This window comes from Camponotus vicinus, unplaced genomic scaffold (assembly GCF_025532165.1).
Source record: "Camponotus vicinus isolate PSW18456_S1 unplaced genomic scaffold, iyCamVici1.0 SCAF_2, whole genome shotgun sequence".
NCBI lineage: Eukaryota > Metazoa > Arthropoda > Insecta > Hymenoptera > Formicidae > Camponotus > Camponotus vicinus.
Genome location: NW_028141956.1, coordinates 21,542,748 through 21,562,277, shown reverse-complemented (window position 1 = coordinate 21,562,277; position 19,530 = coordinate 21,542,748). Strand labels below are relative to the sequence as shown.

The window sequence follows — 19,530 nt, the reverse complement described above, 5'->3', positions numbered from 1 at the left end:
TTCACAAAATTCGCGAAAAATAGCTGTACGTTTTGGACTGCTATTTAAATATTTAGCAATTTTTTTAAGAAATTCATCGCAATATGCAGGCATTTTAGAACAAGCAGCATGCGCTGCTAATGCGGAGGAATGGCATGCGCATGAAAATGTTAATACATGTAGGCATATTTCTTCCAATTTTTTTTTAAACGATAAATGTTTCCTTGTCATGTCGGAAGCATTATCGCATGACAGGGCAACAATATTTAAAAATGGTATCTGTAATTTCCACATTTCACTTTTAAATGCATTGAACAACTTTTCTGCGCTTGAATCTTTGGCATCAATATTTATTAATTTAACTAATTGCGAGACATCTAATGTCTCCGAGACATCTAATGTCTCCGGATCAACGTATCGGACAAAAAAAGTCATCTATTTATTATTAGTGAGATCAGATGTTTCATCAATAAATATCGAAAATTTTGTGTTTTGAATAATGTTGACAACACGATTAGTCTCAACCGGGCATACAACGTTCGTAATAATATTTGTACATTTTGTTCGGCCCATACTCATACTATTCAACACATTAGGATCTTTTCCTATATGTTGGAAAAAATTAAGAATTTCTTTTGCCGTTTGATAAGGAATATTTTTCTCAGCAATTAATGCGGCATATCTGATTTCCGCTGATTTCTTACGCTCATCAAAAGATAAAAGTGATTCATTAATTTGTATATTTGAATCCTCATTCGAAACTCTTGTTTCAATATAATTTTTTTCTTTATTTATATGAACATTAGATTCTGCGTGACGATAGATTTGCGATAAACCGCCAGCGATAGATTTATCACAAATCGAACAAAAAAATAAGCTTGCATCATGTGGCATTTCACGTAACCAACATTTAAATTGCTGAATTTCTAACCATTTTTGTTGAAATTTTGATTTACGCAATTTTTTTATTGGCGAATCAACATTATTATTATTATCAGTTAACGTATTTACCTTAATATTATTTTTGTGACACGCAGAATCCGCATGTCTTGATAGTGTTGAATTGCACGAATAATTATTATTGCATATACTACAATAATAAAGACTATCGTCGGATGGTACTTTGCGTATCCAAGATTTATATCGATCATCACTAAGCCAAGCTTCTAAAAAATTTCGTTTACGTTTTTTGGTTAATTGATCACACATTTTATCTATTCTTAACTTAATTTATTTTCTCGTCGGCACAATATCACCAATCTTTTGTCGATTGCTTTGAACTATCTTTTGACTGGGTCACGAACGTATTCGCAAGACGAGCACAGTCAACAGTCAACAATCAACAATTAGTCGATAACAGTCGACATGAGTCGAGAAAAAAACAATGTCAAACACATATAATATTTTGAATATATATTTGAATATACAGGATGTCGCAGACCACACGTACATCCATTTTAAAATGAAAATAAATGGCTTTTATCAAAAATCGCAAACAATTTTTAAGTAAATCAGGTACGCTCTATCAAATGGTGATATTTTCAACTTCTGATTCCGACCGAAAATACGCCATCCGGATCGGAAGTTGAATTTTATTAGAGGAACATGGTACTTTTTATTACAGATTCGAATTGTACATGAAAAAAATAAGAAACTTTTGTATCAAACGTTTTTTCTGAAACGTATTTTCTTTTTTTAAAATATGTTTTAAATTTTTTTAACGCATTTAATGCATTCTTTCAAGCGTCAGAAACGAGAATCCATTTATTGCAGCGAAAATCTAAAAACTTTCTTTTCCAAACCTGTCGAAATTTTATAAAAGAAGAATATTTAAAACCATTTTCTTCAAATATTATATTCTCATTAAAAGAAAATCGAAAACTTATTAATGAAATTATTTTGGGATCAGAATGTGAGGAATATCTGAACGAATTAACGTTAAAAGATCACTTAAACATAGTTAAAATTGTTCGAGAGAACTGTTTAACATTTTATGTGACTGCTGCAGGAGAAATTTGTAAAAGGTTATCTATAAATAATAAATTTTTATTAAAGTTACAAGTTTTTCAACCATCTGTAAGTTTATTCGATTATAATAGACAAACATCATTTGATGATGTTTCTCTCGTAGCTAAAACTCTCGGCGGTTTTGATGAAGATGCTTTAAAAAAAGAATGGATTGCATTAGCATCAGACCTTACAGTGGAAGAAAAACAAAATTTTTCTAAATTAAATTTTGACAATATGTGGAAAGCAATTTTACAACATCGGCACACGAATAATGTTTCTAAATATTCCAATTTAACGAATATTATAAATACTATTCGAACGCTTCCGAATTCTAATGCCGATCCTGAGAGAATGTTTTCTCTTTTGAACAATTTAAAAACGAAAACACGTAATAGCTTTTCAACGGTTTCCGTTAATGCTATTTGTGTGTTTAAGTCCACATTAAAAACTAGAGAAGAAACAGCTTTAAATATGCTCATTAATAAAGAGCATTTATCTCTTATGTCGGCGGATAAATTATATGCCGCTAATGAAAACAATTTAAAAGTCCATGCGGATGTTGACGTAGCAGGCCCTTCCTGCGATAAATAATTTTAAAATAAATTTTTGTATACAACACTTAAAAAATAAGTGTGTAAAGGTATATATATATATATATATATATATATGTATGTATATATATGTATGTATATATGTGTGTGTGTGTGTGTGTGTGTGTATGTGTGTGTGTGTATTTATGTATGTATGTAAGGAAATGTGAAATAATATTTGACCTTTTATCAATTAGAAAATTGATTATATTTTATTATTTTATTATAATTTTATTTTTTATTTTTATTTATTATTTATCGTTATTTTATTATTTTATTTTAATTTTATTTTTATTATTATTCATATATTAAATATTTTACTTTTCCTTTTTAACGGAAGAGACCACCACCTTCTCGCGGTTTCCGTTGAGCAACAAGATGTACGTCATACATTAATACAAAATAATAATAACAAAATGCAATTCTATTAAAATAAATTTAAATATTATTTTATTACAATTATTAAAAAAAAATTTTTTTTTAATAAAAAAGCGTACATATTGGCCAAGAGTGGAAGAATTGAGATAAAAATTGAGATAAAAATGTTAGATAAAAATTTAGATAAAAATATGTAAAATTTGTTTTTGTATACAGGGTGATTCAAAATAACCCCTGTGTCCCTGAAATGACATATTCTTGAATCAATTCTAAGACGATTTTTCCTTCGGCAAAATTTCGTCCGAAGCTTAGTTTTTGAATTATTAAAGGAAGTAGTTAACGTATGACGGGTCGAATACAAGAGGCAGGCAAGGGTGGCGCGATTCACCGTCAGACGCGGGAGCTTACGCGGGGCGCCTGCTGCGATCAGCTGATCGCTATACACATACAGACACACATGCGAACACATACATTCTCTCTCTGTCTGTCTGTCTGTCTGTCTCTCTCTCTCTCTCTCATTCGCTCACTCACCTGTAAATTTTTTTTTTTTTTTTTACGAGAGAGGGGAAAATGCATTTTATGCATACCCACCGGTCGATCCAGTGAGTTATGTGGGACTCGAGTACCAAGTCGAATTACCAACTCGGTACTCCCTACCCACTAAAAACCCCTCTCTTTTCACGAATTTCCTTTAACACACTGTCCCTCTGACTTCCCGAGATCTGTTTTCACATAACGTCAAAAAATAGTTATTATTACCTTGTTCGATGACTTTTGATGTATTGCTGTAATTGCTTGAAGGAAATGAATTTTCCGATAGATCGTACGTTCTCAAATTTAACGTAGATATCACGTTGCAAAAGACAAGAAATCCACACTAAATTATTAACTGAAAGTTTTTCTTCTTTCATGAACTGTATTCTTTTATTAAACTTTAACGTAATCACATTTATTTACTCACTCGATGAGACGAGAAATTTACTAATGACTCTATCACTAATCACTATTAATCACTGTCGAATAATAATTGTTGGCGATTAAAAATCACTCGATGAAAGAAACACGCGCGGACACGTTACTACACGACGCGACGACGCGACAATGCGACGATAATTACGACTCGGCGACTGCAAGCAGTTTTTTGTCATGGTAGGTTGCGGTAGGTTAAGGTACTACTGGCGCTATCGAACGCGATCATGTGTTCGATTGAAGAATGCGGTAAACATAATAAACATTTAACATGTTAATATTATTATTATGTTAAATGTTTATTATGTTTACCGCATTCTTCAATCGAACACATGATCGCGTTCGATAGCGCCAGTAGTACCTTAACCTACCGCAACCTACCATGACAAAAAACTGCTTGCAGTCGCCGAGTCGTAATTATCGTCGCATTGTCGCGTCGTCGCGTCGTGTAGTAACGTGTCCGCGCGTGTTTCTTTCATCGAGTGATTTTTAATCGCCAACAATTATTATTCGACAGTGATTAATAGTGATTAGTGATAGAGTCATTAGTAAATTTCTCATCTCATCGAGTGAGTAAATAAATGTCGTGATAAATGATTACGTTAAAGTTTAATAAAAGAATACAGTTCATGAAAGAAGAAAAACTTTCAGTTAATAATTTAGTGTGGATTTCTTGTCTTTTGCAACGTGATATCTACGTTAAATTTGAGAACGTACGATCTATCGGAAAATTCATTTCTCCTTCAAGCAATTACAGCAATACATCAAAAGTCATCGAACAAGGTAATAATAACTATTTTTTGACGTTATGTGAAAACAGATCTCGGGAAGTCAGAGGGACAGTGTGTTAAAGGAAATTCGTGAAAAGAGAGGGGTTTTTAGTGGGTAGGGAGTACCGAGTTGGTAATTCGACTTGGTACTCGAGTCCCACATAACTCACTGGATCGACCGGTGGGTATGCATAAAATGCATTTTCCCCTCTCTCGTAAAAAGAAAAAAAAAATTTACAGGTGAGTGAGCGAATGAGAGAGAGAGAGAGAGACAGACAGACAGACAGACAAAGAGAGAATGTATGTGTTCGCATGTGTGTCTGTATGTGTATAGCGATCAGCTGATCGCAGCAGGCGCCCCGCGTAAGCTCCCGCGTCTGACGGTGAATCGCGCCACCTTTGCCTGCCTCTTGTATTCGACCCGTCATACGTTAACTACTTCCTTTAATAATTCAAAAACTAAGCTTCGGACGAAATTTTGCCGAAGGAAAAATCGTCTTAGAATTGATTCAAGAATATGTCATTTCAGGGACACAGGGGTTATTTTGAATCACCCTGTATGTTGTATTCTCTTTTTTAAACAACATATAAACTTTTATAAAAAGAAAATCAATAGGAAAATATTATGTGTGATAATAAGTATCGCTGCGATACTTGCAACGATGCAACTTGCATCGCCAACTCGCCAGCTCGAGATTTCGAGGATCACATAGCTATTGTATTCAGCGAGATAGGTAAGATACAATAGACCTCTCAGGAGAGAAGGGGACAGAAGCTAATCTATCCGTCTTCCTCTGTAAACCGAAGATGACCGAACGTCGAGTGTATACGGATGAGAGCTTATGCCTTAGTGTGCGAAAGTGGTGGGGATACAAATCGTGCCGCCACTGGACGCAGCGTATGCAATCTAGTAGCCTTGTTGCCTCGTCGCCTGTGGAAAGTGAGAAGGAGACAGAAAACAATATCTCTATCCTCCTCTACTATCCGAAGCTAGCCGAGGCTCTGGCTCTCACGGTACGCAGTTTACGCCTGCGCGCGTCATCCCCTTCACTACGGTTGCTCGTTGCTCGCGTGGGCATTCTGGCATCACTGCTCGGAGCCCTATACCGAACCAGAGCTGAAGTGGGAGGCAGGGATGCAAGATCTTCTCCGCAAGCAACATGCCACGCGTAGTGGAGAGGGTAACGAAGATGTGAGCGTAAGCGTACGTGTGAGTTCGGCGCTTCGGCGAGCTTCGGATAGAAGAAGAGGACAGAATACAGTTTTCTGTCTCTTTCTTACCAAGCAGGCAACGAAAGCGACGGGCGACGCGCGACGCGAGACGCTGCTCGCTCTTCGATATCTCAATATGTTTCTCTCTCACAGCTTTTCTTTATGTTTTATATTTTTGTTACAAATATATATAAATATGTACATACATAAACGTATAATATATTTATAATGTATATATTACATATATATACACACACATACGCACACGTTTTGTAATATATTAAATATAACTAATTTTTTTATATATTTAAAATATGAAATTAAGAAAAATAATGAGTGCCGACTTTCCACACCACCCATGAGGTATCACCAATGGCGCGTTAGGTTTTTTATGTGGACCTTCGCCTGAAGCCCTATTATACCACATTGTTTTATAATATATTTTAGGAGGAAAAAAGGATAAAGGAAGAAAGTATGGGAAAGTAAAAATAAATACTCCCTGAATTATTTTTTGTTAGTTATTTAATAATTATGAAAATATTTAATATAATTTATAATTTAATAATAATAGTAATTTTTAATAATGGTCGGGCCTCCTCGGCCTCGGCCGCCTCTTCGGCCTCGTCCGCCTCCCCTGCCTCCATTATTTCGGGCGACGCCCCATCCGCCCCTGGTGCCCCTGATGCCCTGGTTCCGCCGGGCATACCACCGGGCACGGGACTGGCCGCCTCCTCTTTTTTTTGGATTATTTTCTGAAAAAAATTAATAAATTATAATAATGCATATATATATATATATATATATATATATATATATATAATTTGATAAAATATAATTTAAATATATAAAAAAATAATATACTATTTTGCTGCTGCGGCGGCTGCGGCGGCTGCGGCGGCTGCTGCTGTTGTTGCTGCTGCTGTTGCTGCATGTATAATTGCAGCTGCTGATGCATCAATTGTTGCTGATGCATTTTGTGTTAAATTTAACATGTCCCAATTTATTCACTCTAATTTTAATGTTAATTTAACAGAAGGCAAATATGTAAATAAATAACACAAGTAATATGTAAAAAATTAACACAAAAATGTAACATTTGAACGTTATTGTGTTGTTTTAACTCTTAGAAACGGTGAATATTAACTCAATGCAGAAAAGTCAAAATAACACAACGACAATATGTTACATTAACATAAGAGTATGTTAAAAATTTAACACAAAAATTTCTACACAAGAAAAATCTACAGAAATACAAAATGTTTTTTACCGTGTACAAATATATAATGATTTACTTACGAGCCATTATGTTGACGTTCAGTCCAAATCCGTTTATCGCCGTCCTTTCGTGTACTGAGAATGAGGCACACTCGGCATTTGTTCATTTGTTTATATACGTGCCTTGTGAAACCTTGGTGTTCAAGAGACTATCACGATCCCGATTGTGAGTTATTATTTAAAATTTCTATATATCTTTATCCTTTTGACCCTTTATCTTCTTTTATTCACTCTTCTTTAATTCTTTGTTTCTGCCTATTTTTTATTTCATAAAAATGTGCGATGAATTAAAAAAAAATCTAAGCGAAGCTTTTCAGAGTATTGGCTCAATGATGAGCGAATTAAATGTTGAATACGCAAAGTATCTTTTGATGAGAGCTTGTATCATTGTACAATATGTAATAAAAATATTTCGTGCAATACACATGTTTTGAGACATGCGAATTCTGTGAGTCATAAAAATAATATTAAAGAAAATACTTCATCTTTAAATACTGATAATAACAATTCAGATAAAAAAACATTAGAAAAATGTAAATTTAAAGAACAATGGCTAGATATTGAATTATTTAAGCCATGGCTACGCAAAGTGTCACATGACGTAAATTTATTTTTTTGTTTATTTTATGATAAATCCATGGTTGCTGATTTGTCGAAAATTTATCGTCACGCAGAAAGCACATATAGAAATATGTAAAATTAAAACAGAAACAAAGAATACGAACGAAAATGTAAACGTAGTAGATGATTCACTTTTGTCGTTTGAAGAGCGAAAGAAAATAGCAGAAATTCGGTATGCTGCATTAATTGCTGATAAAAATATTTTGCATCAAACTGCAAAAGAAATCCTCAGTTTTTTCAACATATAGGAGAAGATCCTAATGTGTTAAAAAGCATGAGCATGAGCCGAACAAAATGTAAAAACATTATTACAAATGTTTTGTGCCCGGTCGAAACAGATCGTGTCGTCAATAAGCTTCAAAATACAAAATTTACAATTTTTATTGACGAAACATCTGATGTAACAAATAATAAATGGATGACTTTTCTTGTTCGATACGTTGATCCAGAGACATTAGATATTCACTCACAATTAGTTAAATTAATCGATATTGATGCCAAAGATTCAAGCGCAGAAAAGTTGTTTGAGGCATTTAAATGTGAAATGTGGAAATTACAGATACCGTTTTTAAATATCGTAGCCTTATCATGCGATAATGCATCTGTTATGACAGGAAAACATTTATCGTTTAAAAAAAATTGGAAGAAATATGTCCACATTTATTAACATTTTCATGCCCATGCCATTCTTCTGCATTAGCAGCGCATGCTGCTTCTTCTAAAATGCCTGCATATTGCGAGAAATTTCTAAAAAAAATTGCTACTTATCTCAATAGCAGTCCAAAACGTACGGCTATTTTTCGGGAATTTTGTGAGTGTTTCCAAGAAACAAATCGCAAAATATTGAAATTATGTGATACACGCTGGCTTTCGCACTATTTATGCATCGAAAGGCTTCTTGAATCTTGGGATACAATTAAATACTTTCTTACTGAAATGGTTGTAAGTGAAAAAACAAATTCTGGAGAATATCTATTGTCTATGATGGACAGCGTAGAGATGAAAGCTTATTTCCTGTTTTTAAAATACGTTTTAAATTTCTTTAATGCATTTAATGCATTCTTTCAAGCATTAGAAACAAGGATTCATTTATTACATCCAAAATCTAGAAACTTTCTTTTCCAAATTTGTCGAAATTTTTTAAAAGAAAAATATTTAAAACCATTTTCTACAAATATTATATTCTCACTAAAAGAAAATCAAAAAGTTATAAATGAAATTATTTTGGGATCAGAATGTGAAGAATATCTAAACGAATTAACACTTAAAGGTCACATAAACATAGTTAGAATTGTTCAAGAGAACTGTTTAACATTTTATGTGACTGCTGCGGAAGAAATTTGTAAAAGATTACCTATAAATAACATGTTTTTATCAAAGTTACAAGTTTTTCGACCATACATAACTTTATTTGATAATAATAGAGAAACATCATTCAATGATGTTTCTTTTATAGCTAAAACTATTGGCGATTTTGATGAAAATGGTTTAAAAAAAAAATGGATTGCTTTACCATTAGATTTTACAATGGAAGAAAAACAAAGCTTTTCTAAATTAAATTTCGACAGCATGTAGAAAAAAATTTTACAAAATCGACACAATAATTTTACTAAATATCCTAATTTAACAAATGTTATAAGTACTATAAGATCTCTTCCAAATTCAAATGCCGATCCAGAAAGAATGTTTTCTTTTTTAAATAATTTAAAAACCGTAAACAAGTTTTCGTCAACTACTGTTAATGCTATTTGTGTATTTAAATCGGCATTAAAAACGAGGAGTGAAACAGCTATAAAAATGAAAATTGACAAAAAGCATTTATCTCTTATGTCAGCGGACAAATTATATGCTCCCGCTGCTATGAAAAATAAAAGTATTTTAAGGATACATGCTGCGGATACTGACATAGCTGGCCCCTCATCTCAATAATAAATTTATTAAAGACATTACGCTTGTAAAAAACATCTTGTCTGTCTAACAGACACCATACTTGTAACAAGCAAGAATATAAAATATATCTTGTCTGTATAATAGACACCATATTTGTAAAAGCAAGAATATAAAAAACATCTTCTGTGTGTGTGTGTGTGTCTGTCTGTATAACAGACACCCAGATACTTGAATAAACTAAAGTATAAAAAATATTTTGTCTGTATAACAGACACCATATTTGTAAAAGCAAGAATATAAAAAACATCTTGTGTGTGTGTGTGTGTGTGTGTGTGTGTGTGTGTCTGTCTGTATAACAGACACCGAGATACTTGAATAAACTAAAGTATAAAAAATATTTTGTCTGTCTAACAGACACCATACTTGTAAGAAGCAAGAATATAAAATATATCTTGTCTGTATAACAGACACCATATTTGTAAAAGCAAGAATATAAGAAACATCTTGTGTGTGTGTGTGTGTGTGTGTGTCTGTCTGTCTGTCTGTATAACAGACACCCAGATACTTGAATAAACTAAAGTATAAAAAATATTTTGTCTGTATAACAGACACCATACTTGTAAATGACAAAATAATGCAATGTGGTATAATAAGGCTCCAGACGAAGGTCCACATAAAAAACCTAACGCGCCATTGGTGATACCTCATGGGTGGTGTGGAAAATCGGCACTCATTATTTTTCTTAATTTCATATTTTAAATATATAAAAAAATTAATTATATTTAATATATTACAAAACGTGTGTGTATGTGTGTATATATATGTAATATATATATTATAAATATATTATACGTTTATGTATGTACATATTTATATATATTTTTAACAAAAATATAAAACATAAAGAAAAGCTGTGAGAGAGAAACATATTGAGATATCGAAGAGCGAGCAGCGTCCCGCGTCGCGCGTCGCCCGTCGCTTTCGTTGCCTGCTTGGTAAGAAAGAGACAGAAAATTGTATTCTGTCCTCTTCTTCTATCCGAAGCTCGCCGAAGCGCCGAGCTCACACGTACGCTTACGCTCACATCTCCGTTACCCTCTCCACTACGCGTGGCATGTTGCTTGCGGAGATCTTGCATCCCTGGTGGGAGGAGGATTGCTTCTTCGAGTCTAGTACCGCGGAGGTAGGGAAATAAAAATTTGCTAAATCGGCGACATAGGCGGCGTCGACCAATCACAGCTCTGGGCCACTATAGTGCAAGCCAATTAAAATCGAGACTTCCGGGAGGTGGGGTATTGTTTCTTCAGGTATTTAGTACCTAAACTAACTTCTCAATATCCTAGTCCATCAATCAGAACGCCTCCCTCCACTTGATCTGGCCACGCCCACGGCGCCAGGGGCCGAGTGGTGGGGGTTTGTTTTGACGCACCATAGTGGCCCATATCTACTCATGTCGATTTCATTGTGCGTTAATCTGTTGAAACGCGGCGCTTTAATTCTTCCGACGTTTCTACTTCTTTAAAGATCTTATCTTTTCCCGTTTCAAAGATCTTTTCCGCGAGCAAAGTTTGAAAATGGATTATTTAATTTTTATACTTTATAATTTGTAATCCTCGATAATTTCAAGAATTTTCTGTTTGAAAATTATTAATTTTCTATTGCCAATTTGTTTATTTTTTCGCTTATTTTCTCACAGACTTTATTCCATTGCACTTTTGCTTACAGTTTTCAGTAAACAATTTTTTATTGTACTTACTGAAAATTATTGTTGGGAATTATATACTTGTGCAGTGATCTGAATAATCTATAATTTAGTCGAAATTGTAGATTTTTTAAAAAATCACGAAATTCACGGAAATTGCGTGCTTTCTCAGTATTTTCCGTTTGCGGTAGGCAGTTTGTTTTCGATTATTGCAAGCGTTTTTCTTGGATTAAAATAGATTACGACAATGTGTGAAGAAAATCACAAAATATTCGACAGATGTGCATATAGAAATTGTAATAATATCATATCATAAAATTGTAAATTGTTTCGTTTTCCACAGAAGATTGATAAAAGATTTGACATTTGTATAAGAAACTGCGGTAAGTAAAAATACAAAATTTTTGAAAATATGTACCAAAAATATTTAATGATAATGAAAAAGGTAAACTTTGTGAAAAATAAAGAACTTAAAAATTGCACTAAGAAATAAATGGGCTATGTGAGCCATACGGATGTAAGGCGCGTTATATCGAAATTTAATTAAAGAATTGAGAATTAATTCCAACTTTAAAAGTCTTGGAAATGTCCAAACAAATTTTCCGTGCCTCATGCACATTTAAGTTATATCGAAAAATTAAATTTCGATATAACGTGCCTTACATCCGCGCACAGCTCACATAGCCCATTTATTTCTTATAGTTTATTTTAATATAAGGAGCTTTTAAATTCTTAATGTTAAAAATGTCAAGTAATTTTCTTTAATAAAATTTAATTAAAAATTTTTGAACACCGTGTTGAGTAATAAAATAACAAATGTATAATGTGCAAAATATTTAAAAAGATTTATTTCACATTTGAAATAATGATTTTTTAAATAAAAAAGCATTTCATATTTAAAAAAATTTATTTTTAATATTTAATAAATTTTATATATATGTAAACCTCTCTCTTTCTCTCTCTCTCTCTCTCTCTCTCTCTCTCTTTCTCTCTCTCCCTCTCTCTCATACACACACACACACACACACACACACACACACACACACGCATAAATTTAACGCATAAGAAAGATTTTGTCCAACTTGCCAAAATATATGTTTATAAAATAAAACAATATAGACGCAAATACAATTAATTACATGTGATTCAGACGGAGCAAACAGAACAGCTTTTAGTAATTGAACAATTTCTTTGCAACGCACGGCATGTGAGTGGCAGGGATCGGCAAAATATTATTAAAAAATTAATATTACTTGATTACTCAAATAATCAGTAATCAATTTAGAAAATTTTTTTATTATTTGGATAATTAAAGTAGAAAATTATTTAATTACTTGGGTAATCGGTAATCAAAGTCGAAACCCTCCAGGAAAAAAAAGTCCATATAAAATTGGCCATATATGAATTTTGTCAATATCTAATTATGTTTTGCCAAATATCGTCATATATGATATCATATGTGAATAAATATTATCAGATCTGAAAATTACAGCACTTTTTTCATAAAGAACCACCCGACAAAAACAGTACATGAAATCCACGTTATTACCACGTAGATTAATATCATTGAATCCACGTGGATATTCGAGTGGATAATCCGCTCAAAAACGGTACTAGAATCTACGTGGAATCTATGTGAAAATTTCATGAACTTTCGAGACATATTACTTTTTTCATTTTTGATAAGTGAATATCTTGGACATTTATAAAAGTATATAAATACACTCGGCCATAAGAATAATTTTATTTTTATTTATATTTTATTTTTAATATACGCAATATAAATAGGCTATCTCCCATTTAACTGTTTAATTTCAAATAATCTGTTCCATATTCTGAATCCCAACAAGCGATTCAGATTATTAAACAAATTATTTTAAATTAAATCAGTTTATTAAATTAAACTGACTAAAGGACCGTCTACAATGAAAATAATATCGGTAGAGTGGACGGTGGAGTGGACGGTGGAGTAAGGCGTAAGACTTGGAATAATGCGAAATGGAAAAGAACCATTCGCTTACGCCTTACTCCACCGTCCACTCCACCAATATTACTTCCATCGTAAAAATCGTCTTAGAATTCATTCGAGAATTTGATATTTTAAAGACAAACGTTTGTTCAGAATCACCCTGTATATACCCCAGTAAGCAAAATGTTAGCAGGTTGGCAGCAGATTGGCAGCAAATTCGATCAGAATCCCACACCAGAACCGTAGCCATCTGTGTCCGCATTAAGCTTTTGTTTTGGCGACAGAGTCTGTAAAACATAACCTGTCATCAAACTGTCGGCAGAAACCGAGCAGGATCTGCGTGATGCAATTTGATGTTAGATTGCCAGCAGAAACCGAGCAGAATCTGCGCATGCAACCTGATGGCAAATTGACAGCAGAAACTGCACAAGATTTGCGCTTACTTTTATTAATATTATATAAATGCAACAAAATTGATTATTACAAGTGCTAAATAAGAATATTATCGGCAAGTTAATTACAATTTTCTTCTAAAATGACATATATGTCATATGTTATATCGTAATATATGTTAATGTAATATATGTTATATCGTAGTTATATCTCATATAGCGAAGGACTAATTTAATTTAATTTAATTAATAATAAAGTAAATGATAAAAGTAAATGTAACTTGTAAAACTGGAGATGTAATTTATTTAGAATTAAATTCTTGCTTTATGCCTCAAATAAGCAGTACATGAATAATTTTCCATTTATCATATTGATTCCAATCAGTTTAATATTCTGAATCTCATCTGCTTGTATCAGATATCAGAAATTAAAGTGATAGAAATTAAAATGATAATTACTATATTTTTAGTCTTTTATTCATATTCGCGACTTTATATATATTTCTGACAGAAATTAGATTACGAGAAAGTACAGCTCACGTAGCGGTAAGTGAAGGAACTATCGAATCATGCAAACTCTGTTCCGTTTCTGTCGTCAATCTGCTATCAGAGATTGTGTGCGCAGATTCTGCTCGATTTTTGTTATCAATTTGCTATCAAATTGCGCCTCACAGATCCTGTTAAATTCCTGCTATCAATTTGCCGTCAGTTACATCTGCAGGCTTTACTCGATTTCTGCCGATAATTTGACATCAAATTTCATTGCGCAGATCCTGCTCGATTTCTGCCGACAATCTGTTGTCAAATTGCGTCGCACAGATCCTGTTCAATTTCTGCCATTAATCTGCCGTCAGTTATATCAGCAGGCTCTACTCGATATCTGCCGAGAATTTGATATCAAATTTCATTGCGCAGATCCTGCTCGGTTTCTGCAGCCAATCTGATATCAAACTGTGTTGTGCAGATCTTGCTCGATTTCTGCCACCAATCTGCTATGATAATTTTAAACAAATCCTGTTCAGTTTCTGCTATCAAATTATGTCAGCAGGTTTTGTAACATTTCTGCTGACATTCTGTTATCATTATTTGATATAACAAATTTTTTATACAATCTGCAATCTTACTGTCGACAAAAATTTGTAGCAGAAATTGACAAAATCTGTTTGAACAGACTTTGCTGACTGGGTATATATAAACAAAAAATAAACAATATAAACAACTGAAGGCCTGCCCCGGCCCTATCTTAGGGTCCATCCGCCACTGCTATTTGGTACAGTGGGGATTTTAGTATATACTAGAGGGATCTTGGGGGATGTGGTCACTCTACGGCGTTGTGCTCGTCGGTGTCGTTTCATACGGAAGGCCAATCGGAAGCCAGCATGCACGCAAATACCTCCACCGGCACTTATTTGGTCAGCGAGCGACCTTTCAGGGATTCTCCGTGGCAATCGGCATTGCATCCATCGAGTGAGATACCAACATCGCTCTGGAGTCGCATATCACTGTGTTAAAAAGCAGCATTAGGTGTGAGGTCTGGATAGCTCAGTGGTCTAGAGCAGTTGCCCGGAAAGCGAAAGACTCGGGTTCGATTCCCGATCCAGCCACTTGCGCCTCACATATTTCTCTAGTCTGCGAATATTGTTTTCTAGCAATTATTCGTTAGGCTGAAAAATGTGTGAATGCTCTCTCCATAGGATATGCGTCAATGCCGTTGCCACGGATGGATTCTGTCGCTCGTTGGTCAAATGAGCGTAAAGACACGTCCGACCTCCTCCCACATACATCCCTATCTTTCTCTGGAGGCTCAGAAATCGCGCCGAAGGTGTGCCGTGGGCCGAAATCACCGGCCACAATTATCAGCCCAATATAAACAAAAAAAAAATCAACGGTCACAATATATATATATATGTATATATATATATATATATATATATATTGTGACCGTTGATTTTTTTTTGTTTATATTGGGCTGATAATTGTGGCCGGTGATTTCGGCCCACGGCACACCTTCGGCGCGATTTCTCTTCAAAACTTCAACTCTAAATTTGCATGGGCGCCAGGTGCGGGAATACGCACCGCTCTAATAAAGTCTTTTGACGATATATGGCACTTAAAAGAAAGCGAAAGAATCTCAAAGTTATCGCGATGAACACTCGGCTAGCCTCGTATCAAAATTGGTAGAGGGGCGGTCCGTTTAATTCTTAATTAATTAGGGAGGATCGAGAATGCAAGGTCGCTGAAAATAATACAAATTATTAAAATGACAAAAGCAGTAGTATATTTGACATGGATAATTAAGAACATTAATGTTTGATAGCAGACCGACGCGGGCGGTTGGAGAAGAAAAATTATACAATTGGTTTTATTTTATCACCGGCAGCAACGGGCCGGTGTGCGGGCACGAGCGTCGCGGTATCACGCGCCAAGCGTTGACAAAAAGCGTTGAGAGAGTTTTTGGAATTCCGCGCTATGCGAGGCTTGTCGGAGTCTCGACAGCTAGGAATTTAAACAAATTTTTAATAGTGATTACCGCGCTACTCGCCCTGTTAATTTTATTTACCCTGCGTGAAAGGAGAGAGCGAATTATAAGATTTGAATAAATAGTCGGACGCGGAATGAATGAATTCTTTACACATTGATTTCGATTACCAATTACCAGTATGTTCCACGTTAACGAAAAGAATTTAGATACGACTTGATTAATTAATAAAAGACACACTAAATCAAACGCGAACAAGTACTCACTATAATATAATACACGGAATGCGAGACTCGGGCGTATACGAATCGACGCCGCAACGCAATTGCCCGCTATCGAATATCGAGATCGCCTTGTGTGTATGAGCTCGGTTACAATACTTTTAACGGACAACATTTACAGCCAGCCGTAATAATTGTACAAACAAACACTTAAAGTGACTGTCGGCGCGCAATTGGGAGAGAGGGCACTTAATTTTACGAAAGCTCGAACAAAGTCTTTCGGCCGGCCGTCGTACTTTAAGACGCAAATATTGAAGGCGCAAGAAAAAGAACCTCACAATGAAGTTAATGACGGCAGCTATACGGCACAGACATTGTTCGAGCTAATTCTACCTGAATTATTTAACAAAAACGGCCAGATGGGGTCGACGCTTGTCTCACCGGTGACTCCTTGCGGTTCTCCGTGCTCTCGGCATCCACTGGGCGGATCGATACTTTTGGGCCGTCATTCCCTTCGCCGGTCCGCCGAACAGTGGCGAGCGGAAGGCCCGTCGGAATCACGCCAGCAAATTAATGCGTAACTAGGCCACCTGTGGCGCTTCGGCAACCCTCAGGATCGTCGTGTAGCCCATTTAATCCTGCGGCCTTCAGGGCTGTACATGTGCCTGTCGCACCCCGTTTTCTCTTTTATTTTCCATAATTCCTCTCGTCGAGGCCCGTCAGGAGGGATATTTTCGGCAGCCACTCGCCGTTATGTATAATGTTCTTCTTTAGCGCTGTTCCGGCCGAGATGACTCCGACTCGGGGTCTCAGTGTTAGTTTTTATCCGCTGGTTGGCCTTCCCCGCAATTGTTCCCCGTACCTGCTGGGCATGTGAATGTTTACAGGGGCGGCAGCGGTAGTCTTAAGTGGACTTTATTATTGACGAAATTAAATAATAATACTTAGCTTGGCGTGTTCCTTTTAGTCGGCGCCTCCGCTCGCCCGTTTCCTTGTATCCTCGACATCTTCCTCAAGTTGAGCCACCGGATGAGATCCCGCCAGCGTTTCCCATCACGTCCGCGCTTAAATCTAATCTTATCACGCTAATAAATAAATTTTTACGCAAGGGAGGCGAGTTTAATCTCGCCTCCAATAGCCGCTCTCTCCCTAAATCCGGGGAGAACGAGGGCCCACGATTATTCTCGGTCAGATCCCGCGATCCTTGTGACGGACCGTCAAGTGTCACGTCACAATATATATATATATATATATATATATATATATATATATAATGAGAGGAATCAATTAGTGTAAAGAAAAAACAACTGTGTGTTTTCTTTACACTAATTGATTCCTCTCATTATTTTGTACATAAAAGTATTAAGGTAAGATAATCGAAAAATGAATATTTTACAAGATATTTTATGGTTTATGTAAAATTAAGAAATGATTTCAAGCCTCATAACTCGGAAAGTACTTAATGAAAACTAACTTAATTATAGTGTTTTGGAAAGCTCTCGAGATAAGCTACAAGAACATGCAAAAGCATATAGGGTGTCCCATTTAAAAAGTTGGAGGTGACCTTCACATAACCTTGACAACGCTATTCGAGGTCATAATAATGTTGCTGTGTAATGCGCCACATAAAACCCTATAACTTTTGTATGAAACATTTTTTTTTTAAATGCGTATTTTTCGAAATATTAAGGGGTTTCCACACTTTTGCTAAACCCTGTATATATACAGGGTGATCCAGAACAAACGTTTGTCTTTAAAAAAATAAATTGTCGAGTCTATTCTAAGACGATTTTCCCTTTACCAAAATTGTCTACAAGGCTTAGTTTTTAAATTATTAAATAAAATAGTTTGCGAATTACGGAACGAGTACAAGAGGTAGACAGGGACGGCGCAACTCACCGTCCGATACAGGTGATCATGTGGGACGACCGACGACAAGCAGGTTAGTACTAGCGCGTAATGCTACACGTTTATGTCAAAGCTGCCAGATCTCCGCCGCAAGCAACATGCAACACGGCGTGGAGGGGGTAATGAGGATGTGAGCGTAAGCGTACGTGTGAGCTCGGCGCTTCGGCTAGCTTCGGATAGTAGAAGAGGACAGAATACAGTCTTCTGTCTTCCTCTTACTAACGAAAGCGACGGCCGACGCGCGACGCTACACGCTGCTTGCTCCTCGATATCTCGATATGCGCTCAATGTTTCTCTTACAGCTTTTTTATCGTATAATATGTTTATAATATGTATGTGTATGTGTATATATATATATATATATACATATATATATATATATATATATATATATTATAAATATATTATACAAATATATATACAAATATAAATATATACTAATTATATTACAAAAATATATTATAAACCTATTTAATATAATAATTGAACTTGTTTTCTCCATATATATACATTTAAAATAATAAAATAAAAAAATTTAACGAGTGTGGCGATTTTCCACACCACCCACGGGGTATCACCAATGGCGCGTTAGGTTTTTTTATGTGGACCTTCGCCTAGAGCCCTATTATACCACATTGCATTATTTTGTCATTTACAAGTATGATGTCTGTTATACAGACAAGATAATTTTTATTCTCTTGCTTTTTACAAATATGTTGTCTGTTACACAGACAAGATGTTTTTAATACTTTTGCTTTCCACAAATATGATGTCTGTTACACAGACAAGATGTTTTTAATACTTTTGCTTTCCACAAATATGATGTCTGTTACACAGACAAGATGTTTTTAATACTTTTGCTTTCCACAAATATGATGTCTGTTACACAGACAAGATGTTTTTAATACGTTTGCTTTCCACAAATATGCACAGAAAAAAAAATAAGTGTCAAATCAAAACTTATATACTTAAACTAACGCGTTCATTGTTTCGTATATACGCAACAATTTATAATCTTCTTAGAAGAATTTAATAATTTTAAATTTCAACAATATTATGTCTTATTTTAATATTGTAATTGTCACCACAAGAATATATAATTATTTAATTCTACTTTAAGAAAATTATAATCTTTGATTCAAAAATGTTTTTTTTTATCTAACAT

General features: G+C 34.7%; 1 non-coding gene and 1 pseudogene across 2 annotated transcripts in view; both read left to right on the top strand.

The window, feature by feature from the left end:
- The window catches only part of LOC145967378 (uncharacterized), a 102,654-nt pseudogene that overhangs the window by 22,835 nt on the left and 60,289 nt on the right, over positions 1-19,530 (top strand). The gene's annotated exons all lie outside the window — the stretch shown is intronic.
- Trnas-gga (transfer RNA serine (anticodon GGA)) lies at positions 15,288-15,361 on the top strand. Its single transcript has one exon. It is a non-coding gene; the product is annotated as a tRNA-Ser (tRNA).